This window comes from Carassius auratus, chromosome 13 (assembly GCF_003368295.1).
Source record: "Carassius auratus strain Wakin chromosome 13, ASM336829v1, whole genome shotgun sequence".
Classification (NCBI taxonomy): Eukaryota; Metazoa; Chordata; class Actinopteri; order Cypriniformes; family Cyprinidae; genus Carassius; species Carassius auratus.
The window spans coordinates 1761709-1782573 of record NC_039255.1 but is presented as its reverse complement, the minus strand read 5'-3'; the positions used below and the strand labels follow the sequence as shown (position 1 = coordinate 1782573).

At 35.1% G+C, this 20865-nt stretch overlaps 1 protein-coding gene across 1 annotated transcript in view; it reads right to left on the bottom strand.

Moving 5' to 3' along the window:
* LOC113112310 (heparan sulfate glucosamine 3-O-sulfotransferase 1-like) overlaps window positions 1-20277 on the bottom strand; it is a 41905-nt gene extending 21628 nt beyond the window's left edge. The window contains exon 1 of the mRNA XM_026277758.1: window positions 20019-20277. The gene's annotated coding sequence lies outside the window, so the exon portion shown is untranslated. The remainder of the gene's footprint in view (window positions 1-20018) is intronic.
* Between the last annotated feature and the right edge of the window lie 588 nt (window positions 20278-20865).

Sequence of the window (20865 nt, the reverse complement as noted above, 5' to 3'; positions counted from 1 at the left end):
TGACATGGAAAATCGATTCTACAATTGATTCGATGAACACTTATGTCTTAAAAAACTATATCTAAGAAAGTCTGTGGGTCAAAATGGAAAACGCGAATGCCGAATGCCTATAAAACTGCTAGCCATTGTATTTAGGGAGCTGCAAATAGCTAAGTTGTAGGCTTTCCGTATGTAGCTGTTACGAACACTGGTAATAATAAAATAAAATAAAATAAAATAAATAAATAATAAAATAATGCAGAGTTGCCTACGTTGTTCCGTGATTCTGTGGTATTTGTAGGAGTTTTATTCAGAGACCACCTGGCTGAGGTTTGGACACGTGCTCATAAAAGAAGCGACGCGGTGTGCGCATGCTCGTTTGTCCAGGCGTGCTTATGCCGTGTAGAGATGAAAAACATCTCAACTTTTTAGAATGCCGCAAGCAAATGCAGGTCATGTGACAAAAATAACTGACCTTTCCATGACAACATCGACAGACGCCACGGGAGCGCAAGCACTTGTGAAAAGGAGAACGCATTTTAAGACGTGATAACGGCCCCTGATTCATAATAAACTCGATTACATATATCAGACAACTACACAGATTAACATGTTCCAGTCTATTTTTTTTATACTCATTTGAATCATTAATTCAAGAACATGTTTAAAATTAATTCAGTCTCATTCATAAATTCTTGTTTGATTAATGGATGAATCAGTTTTTTTTTTATGAATCTCTTGAGTCTTCTTAAATAAATGATTAAATGAAAAAAAAAATTGCCACCTACTGGAGTAATGTAATCAACACGATCTTTATTTGAAGAGACTCCTTTCACTTTAGTCATTTTATTGGTTATTCCTTAAAATTGGCAAGAATAAAAGGTAGAAATATTTATTCTTCAAGTATCCCCCCCCCCATTTCTTTTTATTATTATTAAAATAAATAAATAATATTTATTAAAAATAACGATACCCAGCTCTATTTAGACATGCTCATTTTATTTTATGTATTATTTTAAGTATTAAATTACAAATCAAGCACTTTATTTCAATGGCTACTAACCACACATTTATTGTTTTCTTAAATGATTTAAATGTGTTGACAGTCAGGACATTTTGTGATGACCTGATTATATCGGTCTTATAATACGTCAGCAAGCAATGCATCATCAAGACTGTGTTGTAGATGCTGATGAAAGCCTTTTAACCTTGCACAGTTAACCATATGCAGTGCACACATCCATATTAAGTTCAATAAATGTTCCTTTTTTAAATTGAGACTTGTAACAGTTGGTATCATCGTGTCATTTTTATGATGTAAACTGAGTGAGAAAAAGCAGTATCGGCTCCAAATATCGGCTCAAGAATATCGGTATCGGTATCGGTATCGGTATGTGACACTGAAGACTGGAGTAATGATGCTGAAAATACAGCTGAACATCACAGAAATAAATCTGATTTTAATGTAATGTAATTAATGTGATGAAAAAGTTGCAATACAAAACATCTTACTGATCCTGAAAAAAATTAAAGCTTCAATCTCTTTGCGCAAAATATTATTTCATACATTAGTTAATAGGAAAATATGATAAATATAAATAAGCTTATTCAAAACAACTAAAACAACTCTGTCTGGGATCAAAACAAGACCAAGTTATTTTTGATCCCCAAGCAATCCCAAACCATTTGGATGTGTCATGATTCTGCTGATTTACTCATCATTGTAACCCGAACTGCTTTTAATTAGCTGTGGAAACAATTTCCATCAATCGCTAATAACTCTACTGACACAGAGAGAAACACAGACGGAGAGACTGGAAGTAAACAGGGCGGAGAACTGCTCATTAATTTCACTTTTTTTAAGCGATGGTGGGAAGTCACTGTGTTTGATTGAACAGACTGACCTCCAAAATCCAAATAGCGTAATCATCGCGACTCAGCTGTCGCAAATTAGCAGCGGTGTTTCTGGCGCTTTTCTGATTGCAGCCGAGTGGATGCGTTTGAAGCCAGACATCTGCTGTGAATACACCACAATGACACTTTCTATCAAACTGCCAATGGCTGTATTACAGACAAACAAGCTCTTGTTATCTCGGAGCACTTCAGATGAGAAGTGACTCATTGTGTTGCTCTACTGAGGCCCTTGGGTTCAGATGATGTACTGTTGCGTCCCGTTTGGTGTGCCTTTAAAGACAATGACATTCAGCTTTACTAATAGCTGCTTCCTCAAAAACATCTTCAGACACTCTTATTTGTTTTTCTGTTCTCAGAGATGACCTTTAAAAGCGGTGTGCGACTACAGAACATGCATTACTACTTAACCAGCGGCAGAAATGACTGCTAAAATACTAGAAACACATCACCTCTGAAAGATTTGTGTTTGCTTGTTTGTTTGTAATTCAACACTAGGCCAGTGGATGTATTAATGGCAAGAAACAGGTTAAATTTAGCAAAATCTAAAAAGAAAAATAAACACAAAAAGAAAATGTACAACGGGTTAAAAAAAAAGATTTCTATACAGACATTAATTTTTTAAATAATTAAAATAACATTTAAATATTAATATTACATAAATATAATATTATATATATATATATATATATATACATATAAAACACTTTTTTGTAATTTTGTTGTGCTTTTCATGTTTAGTTATTTTAATTTATTTTATTCAAATGAGTTTATTTTGTTTTATATTTAATAAAATATAGTATCTGTAACTTTTTGTTTATTTATTTATTTATTTATTCATTTGTTTATTAACAATTAGAAATATATATATATATATATTGTGTATATGTGTATATATTTATATAAGTCTATTTTAAATAATTTTGTTGTAATGTATAGTAATGTTTATCTTCACCATTTTATTGAAATATTTTAATATAACTCGATCGAATAAAAATTCTCAACTATAAAGGATAAATAGCATCACTGAATTAATATAAATGGGTCATTCTCAGTCTAATTTGTTGTAGACAACAATATGTTCATGTTTTGTGAGCACCATAGATATGGTTTGGGTGGAATTTTGTGCTACAAGTTATTATTTACATTTACACTATTACTGTACTAAAAGCAATATACACAATATATATATATTTTTTTTACATTTTTCTATAGCAAAGAGCTTTATGTGGTCAATATGAGTGCAAACAATACTGACAGAGGCTTTGATTTTGGCTTTTGGCACAGGATCTGCACCATTTTCCCCCAAGAACGAGTCACGTATGATTCTGACATTTATGTATAACATACAGTAAAAGCTCTGCTGTGCAGAGATGAAACTCTAACCTTTAATCTACAAAGAGGAGCAATAATTGTAGAGACACCAATGACTTCAGGTAGAGCTGGAGAGATAAAGAACAAAGAACACAGTAATCTGGAGTGAATCTGAGAACAGACTGGACTTCTTTTATTTGCTTTGCTCCACAGGAACATCGGGTACATAAAAATGACAAAGCTGAGCGATTAGGATTCAGGACTGGACCGATACGAGTCACTGACCCGCTACAGCCATCAGAACGCTTTCAGACAGAACCACAGAACCTCAATATTTCATTTCTCTGAAAAGAGACAGTTCACCCTGAAATTCTGCTGTTAACTCGCCCTCAAGCTGTTCCGAATCTGCATGAGTTCCTCTTTTTTGTTGAACACAATAGAAGATATTTTAAAGAATGCTGGTAACCAAACGGTTTCTGGTTCCCATTGATTTCAATTGTATTGTTTCCCCATATTATGGATGTCAATGGAGATCAACAGCCGTTTGGTTACCTATACCTTCAACTGACGATAGAAACTCAGGATTGGAACCACTTGAAAGTGAGTAAATGATGACAGTTTTCAATTCTTTAACATTCATATAGCCAAGACAAAAGTTTATTTAATTTTTTTTAATTGACATTTTGTTCCAAGAATACTCAGAAATAATGTCTTCTTGATGGGATTGTTTTAAAAATAACGCTCTAAAAGGAAAAATTCCATTGTATCATTTTGCAAACATTTTGGAAACGTTACTTTTGAAATCTCTGAACATTCTAAAACAACTAGTAGCATTTAAAAAACGTTACATTACGACATAAAATTAAGGCTGGGCGATATAATGTTTCATATCGGTATCGATCGTTTTTTATAACCTTTTTTTAACAGAAGTGCTTGTAATACCAAGATTTAGACATTGTTCAAATAAATACAAGCTAGAATGAGAAGGAATAAATAAAGATGAAGCCAAGTAGCTTTGAAAGTGATGGGTTTTTAGCTGCCGCTTGAAATTTGTCAGGGATTCAGTATTCCGGATCGGGGAGGGAAGATCATTTCACCAGCCAGGACCGGTGAAGGAGAATGTTCTGGAAAGTTATTTTGAGACTCTCTGTGATGGTACCACGAGGCGTCGCTCACTAGCGGATCTCTTTTTTATTTTATTTTTAACTCTGAAGTAAAGTGTTTTGCACTGATTGAGCAGGTGATTTTGATCTTAGCGTCTCTCTGGTTCCTGGGTCACCCGTCCATGTAATTAAAGTGACAACCTCTGCGACGGTGGCTTACATTCTGAGCTATTAGACTCGGAGAAGCAGCAGTTCCAGCCAAAGACTTCATCAGTCAGACTCTGACAGGATAACTAGGCCAGCGCACACATCTCACTTCAAATATCATTAAACTGCAGGCACTTTCAACACGGATCCATTGTGCCAAATACCGCTGCTTTCAGAACCAACACATTTCCACAGAGTCACCTTCCTGATGTTTTGAATGCTAACAAAATCTGATTAAACTAATTAAGCTGAATTTAAATGCTTTTCTTCTATCAGAGAAATGGTGTAAGCGAAGTCCACCGCTAGATGTTTGTCCTGCTTTGCATGTAAACACTTCGATCAGCTTTCTGTTTACTTTCTCAACGAGGATGAGCAAAACTATGCTGCACATATCTACCAGACAGAGATTTTTAGGGGCTGTTCATAAATTATATTGAAAACAGCTGGATGGAGCTCAACAGAGCAGAAGCTGGTCTCCAGATGTGTTTTTAAAAGATTAACTATACTTCATATCAGACTTTAAAATTCCAAAGAATAAGTCACTGGCAAACGTTTACTAAAATATGATTTATTTTATGTAAAAACGGTTATTCAGTCAGAATACAGAGCTATTTTAAATGGCCATCAATGTAAAAATATGCAGTTTATTCACAAATAGTTTGGTTATAGCATCTACCAGTAAGAACTAACTGGACAGAGTCAATTTTCACCAGTTCTTACTCTGTGTTTTTGTCTTGGTTTCCAGTACAAATTTCTAAAAATCTTTCCTCGATATGATGGTAATGCAAATTTTAAGAAAACATTCCATGAAATCATTTTTGCAAACATTATGGGATAGTTTTGGAATGTTCTCTGAATGTTCTGAAACAAACTGGAACGTTACAAAAATTGTAAAAAAAAATTCAGAAAAAATATGTTCCATGAACAATTTAGAAATGGTGTTTTTTTGCTGATGTTTTGAAAGTATTATTTATTTTCCATTTTAATCCCAAATAATTTCATTGCAACATTTACCATTGCAAAAACTAAAGTCGATTTCGCTGCGAAAATTTTATTTCTTCCACAGTATTTCCATTACAAATATATCTAACTTTGTTTAATCATGATATTTTTACCAAATGAACGCAAAGATGCAAAATACATGATATGATAAAGCTTGTTTTCTGAAAAATGTACAAATAAATGTAAAGAAAATACCTGCCAGTGGGGTCAGAAAAACTGCATTGAAGCATTTTTTTTATTACCAGATATTTTTTCATGTTTTATCTTCGAACTTACTTTTGACACATTTTGCAGAAAAAGATTTAATATCTCATGTCATGTTGTATCTCAAGTAACTATAGTGCTGTAACAGCCTTGCACAACCTTAATTAACCTGTCAAACCTTTGCTTTCTTAGAAACATCTTGAAGAAACAATGACTAAACCCACTAGAGAGCAATATGAGGAAAAGACATTCACTGTGACCAACAATGCACACAATAAAACGAAGCTCTACTTCACCTGAATTAAAATTACCTGGAAAGCTACACTGTGCCACTCAGTCTGAAACAAATACTTACTTCAAAAGCTCTTCTCGAGTGCCTTGCTGAGAGCCAGGCTGTGGAAATGTGACTGAAGATCACTGTAAGAGTTCTCGTGTGCGGATCGTGCTCAGCGAAGGAAGACGGGCGCCAAACAGCTGCATCCACTTTCCATCGTGCTCTTTGATAAAATGCTTCAGACTCTTATGTAATGAACATAGGTGCTCATGTGCAAAGCAAATGTCAACCTCCAGCTGCAGTCTCTTCATAATGCTAACTCTGACACTGACATCAATCAGATTAAACCACTACATTTCCATGAGCAAGCACTCCTGTTGGCCACTTTGTGTGGACTGAGGAAGTGAAACGCAAAGTAGATGATGGTGTGAAGCTATTTCCAGGCAGCAGATTGTGGACTATATTGCAGTGGACACAAAATATAGGCTTAAAGTTATTCATAGAGAAGAGCACAGCACTAGTTATGTCAAGGACATGGGTTTAATTCACAGAAAACACACACACACACCGATCAAATTAAAAACACCGAATGCATTGCAAGTCACAGGGGATGAAAACTATGTAAATCTACACTAGATTTATACATTCGCTGCTGAAATGAGCAGCATGCATTTGGGTTTTTCAGGCAGGTTTCTTAACCAGTGTCTTAACCAGCAAGATTTCCACAACTGCCATGCTGTACAATCGTCATAAACTAACAATAAGCTACATTTATCAGCAGTAACAAGCATCACCAATCATTAATCAGAATTACCCAACATGAACCAACATTAACCGGCATTAATCAGCCAGCATTAACCAAAACCAACCAGCATTAACCAACATTAACCGACATTAACCGGCATTAACCGGCATTAACCAACATTAACCGGCATTAACCAACATTAACCAACATTAACCAACATTAATCAGCCAGCATTAACCCAAAACTAACCAGGATTAACCAACATTAACCAACATTAACCAACATTAACCAGCCAACATTAACCAAAACTAACCAGCATTAACCAACATTAATCAGCATTAACCAACATTAACCAACATAAACCAACATGAACCGGCATTAACCAACATTAACAAGCATTAACCAACATTAACCGGCATTAATCAGCCAGCATTAACCAAAACTAACCAGCATTAACCAACATTAATCAGCATTAACCAACATTAACCAACATAAACCAACATGAACCGGCATTAACCAACATTAACAAGCATTAACCAACATTAACCAGCATTAACCAGCCAACATTAACCAAAACTAACCAGCATTAACCAACATTAATCAGCATTAACAAGCATTAACCAACATTAACCAGCATTAACCAGCCAACATTAACCAAAACTAACCAGCATTAACCAACATTAATCAGCATTAACCAACATTAACCAACATTAACCAACATTAACCAGCATTAACCAGCCAACATTAACCAAAACTAACCAGCATTAACCAACATGAACCAGGATGAACCAACTTTAACCAGCATGCAAATGCAAGCAAATGTGATTGTTGTTTGTCTGCAAAAAACAGTTGCTAGAGTGTTGCTATGTGGTTTACTTGGCCTTGCTATTCAGTTAAACTTGAATAATCACACTATTACTTGTGCAAAGGTTCGGTACCATCTTCACTATTTAAAATTCAATCCCACAGTGTTTCTCTCTCTCAAGCTACTAGAGAATTCACTAGAGTCCCTCCTGACGGAGTAAAACGCGATCAATACGGCCCAGTGACTCGTGATTGCTCTGTGTATTTTCAATGGTCCAACAGAGATGTGTTTAAGCCATCAAACACCTTCTAATCATCATGCAACAGGGACTTCAATTTACACTGGACCGTGTGTTCTCAGCCCGGTCGATTATATCTGTCCCATCTACCGGCAGCTTCAATTCTGTTAGAGTAGTCTTGCTACTATTTGGCCATAATAAGCCTCAAATTGATGATTAACCTTTGTAAACCGGTGAGGACATGGAAGACGGTGTGCTCTTGTCATCCGAATGGCTGTGAGAAAGATGCTGCGTTCTCGTCTGTGGGAAAATTGAGGGGTTTTTGAGCAAATGAGGGAGCATTATCTTCACGAAGCGTGCACGAGTATAATGAAGATGCATCTCTAGAATGAAGAGCTTTTTAATAACGAATCAGAAGGCTTCACTGTATTGTGCGTTTTAATAAAAAACGTCCACGTCTGCACACGTTAGGCGCCTATGCGTGAAGATAAAGGCTGTTATCTTGGGAAAGAGAGGAGAATTAGCATCTGGTGCAGAGCGTCGGCCATTGTTTATGGCGCTCTATTATTTGGTAATCAGACATTAAATGAGCAATTTCTCTACATTTAACTCAGGCCGGTGAGTTAATAGCTTAATTTGACCAACAAGGATGATTTACCTTTTGTTTACTCTGCAATTACCATTAGACAAACTCAATTCGTGACTGCAAATGAAGCAGGAAAAAATTCCTTAAAATGCATGCAACAATCAGATTGCATATATATGCATTAATATGCGTTTTAGACGTTTTAGATATTCGCAAATTTGGTTGTTTTATAATGGCAACATTTATAAAAGACTTAAGGCTCATTTATCAGTGTCCTTCATACAGTATTTATCATATTTGTGAGTGGAATCAGTCCACATGCTGTCCTTTACACATCACCTTGTCTTGACACTAAAATCTCTAAGATTTTTGAGTGGAGCCTCATTTCAATGCAATAAATGTAAATTAAAATAAGGCCTTAAATTAAACCTTAAAATATTCCACTCTGGGGGACAGAGGCAGAATCAGGGCATACTTCAAAAACATGACAAAAACACAAACCCTCATCAAGAGTGAAGTTAAGTTCAGAAACTTTCATTTGCCGAAGGGTCAAGGCTTTCTGTTTTCTAGGTCAGAGAAAGACATATTATATTAGCAATAAACATACACTTAAAGTGAAAAATAAAGGGTAGATGCAGGGTAAATCACATAAGATATAATCAACGGTGAAGATAATAATTTTGGAAGTTGGCTGTAGGAGAGAGAAATGGCAAAACAACAAACAAAAATACTACTTTGATAGCAAAAGGTCAATTTAAATAATAATGCGGTTTGATGAAACCTTATTTTTAACTAAAATATGTTGCATTTCTATTTAGAATTCTAAAAATGTTCAAAGCCCAGTTTTCTTTTTGTGATTGTAACGTTATTTAAAGGTTACAAAAACGTTTCTTACAGCATCCTACTAACTTTATTTTGATCTAAAAATGTAACTTTATTTGAATGTTTCCTTTTAACATTCTAAAATCATTACACATCCAGTTTTCTTATTCTGATTGAAACGTTATTTAAAAGTTACAAAAACATTTCGTAGAACGGTACAAATAACATAAGGACGTATTAAAATTGTGTTCTGAAAACATCTAGGGAATGTACAGTATATCAAATATTAATAAAGTTCAAAGGACTTTTCATAATACAGCCACTTAAAAAAGAAGCTTTTGTGCAATGTAAAGTTTTAAGGAAACTCTAAGGAAGTTCTAAGGAAAAAAGAAACCATTATTAAGGGTTTTCACATATGACGTTCTTACGTTCAAAAATAGCTCAACAAGAAAAAAAAAACGAAATACAAGAGAACTACAGGGGTCTTGAGACCCTTGAATATTTTAAACTTGACACTAAATGCTTACAAACAGCATGAAAAATTGTGCAATACAAGTATGAATACTTTGGGTTAAAGGTTTATTTAAATCTCTAACACTACAAACACCTCGAATAAAAACATGACCCTTACGCCTCTGTTCAAGCACAACCTTATTAGTTTTTACTTGAGCACTTTAAAAGTTTCCTCTTGAGTGAATCACCTCCACATCTACTGCAAGAAAGAGTCTTTCAGCTGTACTTTCTCCAATGCTGCATTAAAAAAAAAAATCATTTTATGAAAGCCTGGAAACAAAACAAAAAAAAATAATAAATAATGATTCCAGTAACACCGAATGGAAAATCTAAGGCGTGGAACGTAATAAAGTAAGCCGCAAAATCAAATGACTGCTGTTTCTGAGCTTTAATCTCCGGGTAATTTCATTTCACACTAAACACTGCAATACTAGAACAATATTTTGGCTCCTGCCTCTCACAGGTATACTATTTGAGAAACAGAGTCATTAAACACACATTTATTGTCTTATTGTGCAGCTGAATAACTACACGCTTGTAGCGTGAAATAAAGAGCAACACAACATGCAGTAACGAAGGCTTTCTCTCTGATCCGAAGAGAACCAAAGCCATGAATAAAAGTATTTCCGCTCATCAAGCAGAATGATAAATTCCCCCCCATAATGCATTTGCCTCAGAATTTGTGATGAAAAAATATTTTAAATTAGGTGTCAAAAGCCTCATATTGAACAACTCCTTCTCAAACCGCACTCCAAACGCGCCAGCGTCCAATTATTCCAAAATGACAGCAAATTGAACAGAATAAAGCACAAAGCCGTCACTCGGAGGCGCACATCCAGGAAGCCTGATCGGAATACATACAGCATTAATGAGCATATCCCATCAGCACGGATCAAGTGCGATCATCTGATGCTGTGTGAGTTTAAAGGAGCTTATGAGAGGGAACGGAAATCAATACACTTATCCAGATGCACTGCACAGCCACGGTATAAAACTAGGGATGAGAATCGTTAGGAATTTAATGATTCTGGTTCCCATTTCAATTTAAAGGGGCAGTTCACCCCAAAATAAACATTCTGTCATCGTTTACTCGCTCTTGTGTCGTTCTAAACCTGTTTTGATTTGATTTATTCTGTGGAACATAAAACAGATGCTCTTTAAATGTACAATGGCAGTGAATCGTTTGATTCGTTTGAGCAGCTGATCAGAGTTTGAACCATTATTAGGGGTGTGATATATTCATCGTCTATGATAATATCGTAATTGCTTTTTTAATGCTATGCAAGCTACTTTCTCGGTTGTGTATGAGTATTGTGAACCCAAATGCATTTACTGTGTAATGTCAAAGTGGGTTAGAATATAGCAGTGCACCATAATTCAAGTTATGAAAGCAAAGAACATCCCTGTGTGGGTTTTTCACACAATATTATGTTTTATGCCAACGAAAATAGTCCGAATGAAAGTGAGTTCAGTCAACGATTCAATTATCTGATCACAAAGACAGCAACTTGCTTCATTTCTAAACGAATCAGCTGCTTTAAATGAATCGTCTGAATGAATGATTCACTGAATCACTCATTAAAACAGGGACTTGCTTCCACTGAAAGTTTTAGTGCCGTATTTATTTATCCATGACAAACCTAAACCAGCACAAAAACAGAAAAATACTGTTTAATTATCGGTGTCGGAAAAAATTCCACAAAATATTGAGAACCCATTTTTTCGTCAATATCCTACACTGCAAACCATTATTCGCTGATATTTTTTTTAGCTCTCCAATCGCATTAATGTTTACATTTATTTAAATATGCTGCATCAAGAATGTCACGCCAAGATTAAAATCAATGATATTACATCCATGCCAGTTTGTGCCTTAGAAATAAAAACTAAATTAGATCACATTAGATGCATTAAAGAACTGGTTACAACCACAAACACTTTTCAATACTAACTAGTTGCATGCAAACTACTACATACTGGCTGTTTAATAGTACTTACAAAGCACAAATGAATGCATTATTCTGCATGACCATATTCTGGATCCATTAACCCTACTCCATTCCTAAACTTTTATTATGGTACACTTTAGATTAGAGAACACATATTCACTATAATTGTCTCCCAATAAACTCTGCTGATCATTGATAGTAAGAAAGTTGTTTGTTGAAGTTGTTAAGTTTAGAAAGATAAAAATAAAACACTTATACGCTGATTCCTATAGCAAATGTATTAAAGTTCTTCAGTCAAGAGCATTGAGTGATTTTTATCTGTGTTTTGATGTTTTATTAACATTAAAGGGTTAGTTCACCCATGAACGAATTATTTCTTTTGTTGCACAACTGCTGGTCCCCAGTGACTTCCATAGTATTTATACAAATTTTTACTATCAAAGTCAATGGTTACTAGACTGAGATATATTTTGCATCTGATTGCGCTAATACTGTCAAAAGCACACATATAAACCAAGTTGGTTATGTCTAAACTGAAAGAAAACAGTTGAGATGCTTGATGCGTGTAGGTCTTAAAGTGACAGCAGTCTAACAGTAACAAAGGTGATGCCGCTTGTCATTAAAGGGACTTTGCTCACTCTCATGTTGTCCCAAACCTGTATTAGTTTATGCTGAACACAAAATAGATATTAACAGATATTTTACCAAACACCTGCTGGTCCCCATTGACTTTAATAGTAAGAAAGAAAGAAAAAAACACTATGGACGCCACTGGAGACCAGCAGCTGTTTGGATCCCCACATTCTTCAAAATAACTGTTACGTTCAACAGACGAAAGAAACTCGTTCAAGATTAAAACAACTTGAGAGTGGGTGAATGATAACAGAATTGTCATTTTTGGGTGAACTATCACTTTAATTTAAATAAGACAGCAAAACACAGAGAACTTCAGTAAGAAGCTATCTATAATTTATACAGTGTTTTTGAACACAAGAACGTGTTGTATTTGAAAACCCTTTAAAAAGTCTTTAAAGCCAAGTGTAAGTTAATATTTCATGTGAATGTATGCTGATGTGTGGCGCAGCATGATACTATGATAGCATATTTCTTAAAAAAACAGAGATTTTAATAGTCCACGATCGAAAAAACAAATTTGGTATCACACGGTTTAATATTTTAACCTTGGTTTGACGTCAGTAACACCAAACATTACTGGCTGTGATCTAAAAAAGGAGATTTTCAGTGAGTAAAGACTTAAATCTGGGTATTTTACTGAGACAAATATCCTGTAAAGCTTCAGAAGACTTGAAATACAGTACATACAGAGTCATAAAGACCAAAATCATTGCAAATGACCTGCTTATAAGAGTCAATGTTGCATATAAAGACATGTTTTTGTCTTTAATCACATTCAGTGTTACACACATAATATTTTTAAGCACAAGTAGCCTATTAACAGAACCCAACATCAAAATAATTCCCTTCTAGCATTTAAACAATTTCCCCAATGCAACTTAAAAAGGTGAAGGTGGTGAAGAAAAACCTCAGTGCTCTCGTGAATAATGCAGTTCGGCTCAAATATGTTATGCATGCACTGTAACTTACGGCGAGTTATATATTATATATGAATGAGATGTGTAATGAAGAGCTCGTCGGCTGCTAACGCTAACGATAACTTGTGAACCAGCTCCAAAATCCTAATGTCTACTTGACTAATAAATGAAATCCTGGGAGACTTAGGGAATTGGGTAGAAGTACGCGGATAAGTCTCGCAGCTATTAAAGACAATGATGTCGTTAGGTTTGGGAGGCTTGTGAGATGGACTGAGGCGAAGCGTAGCGCTGAAGCTAATCCTTTCATTTCCCCTAAAGGCCTAATCAGGAATCTGATCCCATCCATCTACATCTGAGTCAATTTAACAGAAAGAGTTCACGAGGAGAGTCTCATTGGGGACCAAATGAGCCCAATCTAGGCCAAACTTTTAAAGACATGTAAGGCTATGTTCATATGAGGGATGGAGAGGAAAAAAGCTTTAACATGCAAAATGCAACTTTCAGTTTCCAGAGACATTTAGAAACTAAGTTGTTAATAACGTGCATGTTTTTTGGGGGGTATGCATAGGCATATTTCACTGTATGCATGTCTCACATTAGTCTTAGTGCCAGATTTGAGCAATGATTTCCAGCACAAAACCCACCCAAAAACTTCAATGCTAGAAGAATGCGACTGAATTCTATTCCCATGCCAACCAAGGTTGAAAAAGCACAGTTTTTACCTCCTTACAACGAGTGACAAAATAAAGCTATAAAAATGAATCGATCTCCCAGAGAGGAGAACAGATGAAAACTGCAAAAGAGAATTAGCAAAGAGGACAATTATATTAAAGCATGTACAATATTTGCAGACGGAAGTCAAAGAACCATCTAAAAACCATCTACAAATGAATGACAGTGCTACACTTTATTTCTAAACAGAAGCGTCCAAGATTTGAGAGTTGGGTCACTCTCCCATTCTTTACTGTAGTTTTAACTTGTTTATGCCACAGCAATCACTTTATTACTCAGCTCAAGTTCAAAATCTGATCCCTTATCGCAATAATAGTGTTGATATTAACACCAACACAAGCCGAATCAAGGAAACGTTCTCACTAGTTTCTTAAACGTTATATAAACGTTCTTAGAGAAATGTTTATGGAAAACTCTAATATTTGATACATATTCTCATAATGTTGAGAGAAACACATTCTGAGATCAACATTCTTTGAATGTCTTTATGATGTTACTTGTACTTGATGAACATTCTAAGAAACATTTTTGTAACCTTTATGTAACGTTTTCATTCTTAAAAAAACTCATTTAAATAATAAGTAACAAATTATGTTATATTGTGGATGAAAAAGTTAGCAGAATGGTTTAAGAAATGTTTTTTTTTTTTAACCTAATGTTACAATTACATCAAGAATACTGTATTTTAATTTCGGGTAAAAAAAAAAAAAATATATATATATATATAATGTTGTAAGAAAATAACTTGTAACCTTTAAATAATGTTTAAATCACAAAGAAACCTGTATATCTGAATATGTATAGCATATTATAAAAATAAACGTTCAAGATGTAACGCTTAAATAACGTTATAATCATGAAAGGAATGGATATTTTGATGTTTTTAGAATATAAAAAAAAACCTTCTAATAAAATATCTTGGGTGAAAATAAAATTAGTATAATGTTGTAAGCAACGTACTTGTAACCTTTAAATAATGTTAAAATCACAGAAAGAAAACTGGACATTTTAATGTTTTTCGAAAATTAAAAATAAACATTCAAATAATGTTACATTTTGGATGAAAATAAAGAATGTTGTAAGAAACGTTTTCTGTAACGTTTAAATAACTTTATAAGCATGAAAATAAAATAAAAGATATTTTAATGGTTTTAGAATATATATATTTAAAAAAAAGTTCTAATAACATTATATTTTGGGTAAAAAAATAAGTTAGTAGAAAAGTTTTGTAACCTTTTAATAATGTTAAAATCACAGAAAGAAAACTGGACATTTGAATGTTTGTAGAATATTAAAAATAAACGTTCAAATAACGTTACATTTTGGATTTCGTGAAAAGAAAACTGGATATTTACATGTTTTTAAAATATAAAAAAAAACCTAATAATATATTTTGCTCGAAAATAAGGTTAGTAGAAAAGTTTTTGTTAATGAAAAAAAATTGACATTTGAATGTTTTAGAAACATTTCGAAACAATGTTCCCACAACGTTTTTGTAACCTAAATGTGTTACCTGTATAGTATCTTCATGATGACTGACTAGATTGAGGACATGCACACTAGGGTTTTATTCGTTAACCAGTTAGCCTATAAAATGATCCACAAACTGATCCCAAACCAGCCCAAATGTTGTCCACCCTCCAACCCAATTTTGATCCGCACAATAAAATACAAACCAGACGGAAATCCTCCCAATCTGGCAACACCAAGCTCATCACATGATGTCCAATGTGCTTCCAAAACAATGCTTTTAGGTATATTTACAATGATGATCCTTTGCTCTGACAGCCGTTGCAGCATTTGCTTTTTAAAAAACAGCAAGGTACACAAAACTCGACTCCCATCTGTGGCCGAAAGCCTCTTTTGGATTTCGAAAGGGTCCATAAGTCAGAGAATTGTGCCCAGTCAAAGACTGCCTTTAAGCACTGTTAGATCTGAGAGGAAAAGCAAAGCGCATCCCTCAGGGGCTAATCTGTATTTGCCCAGTTCAGCATTAACCATATAAAAGAGAGTTCAATAAGTCACAGAACAGAACTCAGCTGAGAGCCTTGACGTGTCTGGATGAGTTACACATCGCCAGCAGCGAGCGGCTCACACACCCATGACAAACGACTCCTCTGGTCATGCCATATTACCATCCTCTGTGCCCGTCTCCACAGAAGCCTCCAGGTGCGAGAACACTTCATTCTTTTAGCGCTGGGATATTTTGATGTATTATTCATTGAGGGTGTAGTCCCTCTCGTTCCAATGCAAAATGAGCTAAATGAGGCGAATCTCACAAAACCTGTCATAAACACATCCAGATCATATTTCACCCCGACTCAAAAGAAAAATACACGAATGATATTATGCACGACGAAAATGAAGCCTATTTTAGAACCTGGGTTTTATGCATTGTGATATTTTTTTACTTTTAATGCCAGTTGAGCATATTTCACCCCCCCACTTCTTAATATCACTCTCATTACTGTAATGCATATAATGATTTATTATGTCAAATATAAAATATTGATCCGAGGGTTTCTGCAGGTTTGATGAAGGTACATTTCACACTTTTTAAAGACCAAGTAAAGAAAATCTGAGGAACAAACTGAAATTTCTAAAGATCCTTAAATCAAGATATATTTACTTGAAAGAGAGAATTTATGATTAAAACCCTAACAAATATCTACTAATGGGCTTAGAAAAATCATGTTAATTCAAAAAGGGAAACAAGATTTATATTCTACTGACACATTTGTTTTTGTTTTAACTTTGAATCATAAAATGACTTACATTTGCATTCTCAAGGAAACGTATTTTGATTTAAGGACGTTTAGATATTTTTTACTTGAAAATACAAATACAGAGGAATATATTCAGACCCATAAATACCCAGAAATTATCATGTTAGTATTTAATTTATGGATTTTTTTCCATGCAAAATATAACATGCAATTTTTGAATAAAAATAATGAGGAAGATTTTTTTTTTTTTTTTTTTTTGCAATGCATACAACATTTAATGCCATGATTTTATAAACTCAAAACCTTTCTGCTTTTATTTTAGAACTTTTTAGGGCTTTTTATGTGGGAGTGCATATTAAGACTTTTTAAGCCCCACGGAAACCCTTTATGTTAGTATTTAATTTATGCATTTTAATGCATGCTAAATATAATTTCCTCTTTTTGGATAAAAATACTAAAAAAAGATATATTTTTTATTTTTTGCAATGCATGCAACATTCAATGCCATGATTTTATAAACTCAAAACCTTTCTGCTCTTATTTTAGAACTTTTTAGGGCCTTAATATCAAGCCCCACAGAAAACCCTTTATGTTAGTATGAAATGTATGCATTTTCTTCATGCAAAATATAATTTCCTATGTTTCTTTTGATTTCGAAATGGAATACAACCTTTCAATGTTAGCTTCACCCAAGAGTAAAACTATTTCCAAAACAGATACGAGCTCAAAAAGTGGAAATAATACAAACGGCTGGCAAGACATCTGTACTACACCCTCCGAACACAATCTGCTCCTATAACAACTGTACGTCTGTACGTCCTATCTCCAGCAGGATAATATTAATTATCAGCAGACATTAAGGCCTGCAGATTGAATCTGGCACGCATTAAAGCCGTGTGTAGCTCGTGGACCTCCTGAGGGGAGAGATGTCTAGATTTTCTCTCCCAAAAAGAGCAGAATACATTTACATGCTTAACAATGTACCGTTCCCTCAGCTAGCAATTTTCCTCCTTTAATTCAACTAACACCATCCCATCAAATATTAATATCGCTCTAGAGTTGTCTCTAACAGAGTGGAAGAGGAAAGAAAGGCGAGAATCAAACAAATAACTAAAAACGCCTCCTTTCGAAATGAATCTAAAAGATCAGAACACAAACACAATAATTATTATTTGATCTCATCAAGGACGCAGAGCTTCGCATCTTTATGTTCTCGGGGTTTGCATTATTAATGCATGTATCTCTCTTATCATGTCTAATGCATTTGTTGCCGTTTTCAGTTCTTTTAAACGCAGCAAATTTCATTATGTAATTAGGTAATTTGTTTCTAATCTCTAAACTTTTTAATCTAATAGAGTAAATGCGATTCATTTTCCCCCTGATGTCAGTTCTGCCACTCTTTCATTCTCTCCAAGTAAACCAAACTGGAGAAATGCCGTTTGATTGCACAGAAAACCGTGAAGCATTCAGCTCTCTGTGAAGTATGTGAATAATGAGTAAAGTTTGGTGTCTTTCAGCCGAAGTGTCGGACATCTGAAGCATTCCTACAGCATCTGGAATCTGATCATTTACGACCCATTCCAGTCACTTTCCAGCCACCTGACGCAATCTCAAACATTTGCATGCATGTAATTGAAAACATGCTTCAGTAAAATGGCACGAGCCGCCAGGCTTCCCGAGACGAGCCGGAGGGAATCCAAAAATAAACAGCACCTCGTTCTTTTAATTAAAGGTGAACCGGTTGGCCCATGGCAAAACGCCCCGAACCAAACCCAGGCTTTCTTAAACAGCTCAATATAAGATGACAGCGGGTTACTGGCCAGGAGACGCCTCTCAGGGTCCCTGAAGAACAGTATTGAATAGGCTGTCCATTATATCCATTCCTGTTCTCTCAACACCTTTGCCACTAACGGTTAAACTTCACAGCTCCCGTCACATCATTAATCAGATCGGACTTAAACAATGACACAAGGCTAAACCGAATGCACTCGCAAATGAGAACTGATGCAGTGTGTATCGCCTCCAACTGTGTGAGGGATTGACACGTCTGCTCGCGTCTGCTTTCCTGTTAGACCGTAAATAGCAGCCCGAGACAAAGCGCCACAACAATCCAGGTTTCAATTACATGCTGATGAATTGAAAGAGAATTAAAGCAACAACAAAACACATCTAAAATAGCTTGCACATGCACTTAAAACCACAATGCATGATACCAGACTGAAGGTTCGATACCTCAGGATATCAAATCACCTGCACAAGTTTCAAGCATGCAAATCCTACTTTATAAAGCGCGTTACTTCACTTGCATGGCTTTGCTGAACTGGCATATAAGAAATCCTTTTAGTGCATCTACCAAAGGCAAAAAGAAAATCTATTTATACAGTATATGCATGAATCCATGGAAATCCTAATTTATATAAGGAAGTCTTGTTTGCTCCTAAACATGCTTGCTTATACTGTAAAGAAATACAGCAGAGAAAATCAAATCAAATCAAAATACTATAGTAATAGCATCAATAACTGACACCGTCACTGTACCACAGTACTGCCAGAGTACCTTTAATATAAAGCAATCATGATACAACAGGGCTGTTTTGGACAGACCATGTTTTACTGGACATTTATTATTTTAAGCACTTTAGACCATCATGCAAATACCATAGCAAATATATTAATCAAAAAGTACCATGGTATAACCATCACTACTGCTACACTATTGTAAGTATTAATAGAAAAAAAAAAAACAACCATTACCTTAATAAGAAATACATTTATCATGGTTTTGGGATACTTTACCATGGCACTACGGTGTTTTATTAACAGTACCGCTATATATATATCCCACATTTAATTACTGTGCCATAGTAATGCTTTCCTGTAAGTATACACACAAAGCAATCATGACCTCAGCTAAAAAATAAATAGATTTTTCTTGCATAGTGTACCATGATACCACCATGTTTATTACATTATACAATAGTATTTCCTTACATATACTGTAGTATATACATGCTGCATACATTTGGAAATTATTCAATGCCATCATATATATATATATATATATATATATATATATATATATATATATATTTCTTCACAAAGCAATCATGACCTCAGCAGGATTTACACTGGTTCTCGTATACTGATAGTACCAGGGTATTTCTTGAAGTATCAGGCACATGCCATTGTATTTCAGTGCCATTATAAGCGAGAATCACATGCATCACTGTATGTTCCACCATAGCACTTCTAATAGCGCTCGTTCCACCATAAAACAAACAATTAAAGCCGGATGTGAGCGTGAAATCGCGCGCCTCTGTGTGTCAGGAATGCTGTGCAGGTGACAGAGACGCACCTGTGTTTCCTCGCGAGCGCCGCGCTGACGAATCCATCGCTCCGCGTTCGGCGTGTGTCGCGCGCGCACTGACACTGTTCCGATCGGTCCGGTCCGGTCCGGTTCGGTTCGGTTCTCCTACTGTCCCGAAGCGTCGTTTCCTCCTGAAGAAGAGCAGGAGGCAATCACATCCCTCCTCGAGGACGCGCGCGGCGCTGCTGTTTCTCTACACGCGCCGAGCGCGAGACTGACGATCCACAGCACGAGAGACGCACGCGGAGTTCACTGACTCTGTGTGTGTGTGTGTGTGTGTGAGAGAGAGAGAGAGAGACTGAAGGAGGAGTTGTTTTTTAATGCGCACAGATCCAGCAATCTCAATATATAAACTATGATATATTTGACTGTCCTGGTTAAAACACAAAGGTTCTGACGTTAGCTATCATATCATTTAGTTTTTCCTAAATTAAAAATAATCTAACCTAACTAATCTTCCGATTTTAGATCAAATTTGGGTATTTTATCTTGTGCTGTAATGCACATTGGTCACATTGGTCAGTGTGTGTGGTAGACAATAATGTAAAAAAATAAAGTAGAAACAAACAACTATTTGCATTAATTGATGCCCCATTAGAATGGGAACTATGACGTCAGAAACCGGAAGTGTAATGTGGTGTTTTTCAATTATCATTTCCAATTTTTGTTCTGCAACATAAGTCACATGCATCCATGCCCAAAACACAAAATTTGAAGCAGTTATTTTAAATTATGGAACATTCTTATTACTGTATTAATATTTGATACGTTTTCATAAAAGTAACATTCAAAAACTGTTACAACATATTTTGAGTGGAGATAAATTAATTAAGTT